Source organism: Pinus tabuliformis, chromosome 7 (assembly GCF_031772625.1).
Source record: "Pinus tabuliformis cultivar Carrire ecotype Pingquan chromosome 7, CPIR1, whole genome shotgun sequence".
Lineage (NCBI taxonomy): Eukaryota > Viridiplantae > Streptophyta > Pinopsida > Pinales > Pinaceae > Pinus > Pinus tabuliformis.
In genome coordinates, this window is record NC_142293.1 from 691,465,071 (window position 1) to 691,467,057 (window position 1,987).

The following is a 1,987-nucleotide window of genomic DNA, read 5'->3' on the forward strand; positions in this document are numbered from 1 at the left end:
TGAACCATGCTCAAATGCTCAAGATGAGGTAATGAATGGATGTTATGCGCCTATCTGTGAATTGCAACCACAGGCATACATGTAAGTGCAAATTTGTAAATCTCATACCCAGATTTACCCATCATCAAGCACACAACTTTTGCGGCATCCATTTGACATATCTTATGTTTAAGAAGGAATAACATCCTTGAAGAGACTCATGGCTTTTCTTAGGGAAGGATATTTGCATCCAAAATCTAGATTAACTCTGAACATTTCAATCAAACTAAGGTAAATGAAAGGCAACAATCCATCGGTCAAACCTCACAGGTTAAAAGCACCCGCTGAGTTTCACACAAATGAGAAAGCCTAAGGGAAAAGATTTGAGACATGCATGCTACATGATTTCATGTAGGATAAGTACCTAAGCTTAAGGCAAAAGATTTGAGACATGCAAATGTATGAAGTACAAGATTCAGATAAAGAGAAAGAAGCTCCTTCATGCCATATTCTCACTGACAGTGAATCTCAGATTAGGTACTTATCAAGCATGAAATCATGTTGCATGCCAAGCATGAAATCATGAAGCACACACCATGATAAGGTTATCTGACTCCAACTACTGCATCAAGATGAAAAATTCAGCACTCTAGACAGTCACATAAGAATAAAAAAACATTGAAAAGATATGAATGCATATTAGCCACTATAGAGGACCAAAACATAAACTTACGCCATAGACAGTGTGGCTGAACCTTTCCCTGATTTTGCTTCAACAACTTCAGTTCCTCCATCCTGTGTGCGCTTTGTCAAGGCTTTAATGTCCTCCTCAGACAATACAGAGTTTGGCTTTGGTGTTGCCTAAATTTTTTTATCAAAACAAAAAAGTGTATGTTCCCTTTTTAACTGTATTGAAGGGTAGGTAATTATGATCTCATTTTATCTTTGATAAATTAATCTTCTAATATCCAAGAGTAAAGAACAAACTCAAGATGAGGATCCAACAAAGTCATATACATGTGAAAAAAGTGGAAGAATTGTAACACCCGCATGTCCACCTACAACAGGAACATCAACTTCTGCAAACAGCATAGGATGACATCAACAACAAACATAAAACTGAGAATTGTATCTAATGTTAAAAAAAGCATGATGTTGGTAAGATCCTGCAGCATATCATGTATTGGGTCTAGCCCAGATGGTTGTGTGCAAAGACTGTTATCCTTCCCACCCGGGTTCAATTCCCTCAAGTGACATCTTGAGCTGACTATATTTCTGATGGCCTTGAGCCCTATGATACCATCCTTGAAATGAGGAGAAGTGCCTGGCATGTTTGCCCAGGATGCATATTTCATGATTAAATTATAAAAAATAAAAATATTTTATAGAATACTAAATATTTGAGAGTAGCTAAGCATAACAAGCCAGAATTTTAAATACCTTCAACAGGAACTCCTGCTTTTGAAGCATAGAACGTCTTTGCGCGGACAACATCAAGAGTAGTAACACCAAAGAGTTTCTTTTCATTATAGGTCCCTGCCTTCTTAAAAACCTCAGCAGCTATTAGTACAATAGAATTTACAGGATTTCTGATCATATTTACAATTGCCTGCCATGGATATCAAGTCCTCAGCAATGCCATAAAAACCAATTCTAGATGATTTCTTGAATCCAATTATACCATTCCTGATAGAAGGAAAACACTATCCAGTACACTCTCCCCCCTCTCCATATCTCTATCTATATAATATGTAACAATATACTATACATATTGTACACACACACCAGTACATGAACAAAACAAATAATTGTGAAACATACTTCTTTATCTATTAACTTGCCACACTAATGGTAGTACATACTGATTGTATGTACTATATAATGTTATAGAGGATACCTCGTGATCAAGTGGATTTGTGCACGGTTAAATAGAAGACCAAGGATATTTTTTATATTGATATTCATATGCCAATTTTCTCAAAAGTCCAAAAGCTAAGTTACTAACTAC

The 1,987-nt window shown here is 36.1% G+C and overlaps 1 long non-coding RNA gene across 1 annotated transcript; it reads right to left on the minus strand.

Annotated features, from left to right (window-relative positions):
- Nucleotides 1–274: 274 nt before the first annotated feature.
- LOC149249375 (uncharacterized) lies at nucleotides 275–1,544 on the minus strand. The gene is made up of 3 exons (XR_016265848.1): nucleotides 1,420–1,544; nucleotides 997–1,058; nucleotides 275–840 (listed from the first exon to the last, which is right to left on the minus strand). It is a non-coding gene; the product is annotated as an uncharacterized LOC149249375 (long non-coding RNA).
- Between the last annotated feature and the right edge of the window lie 443 nt (nucleotides 1,545–1,987).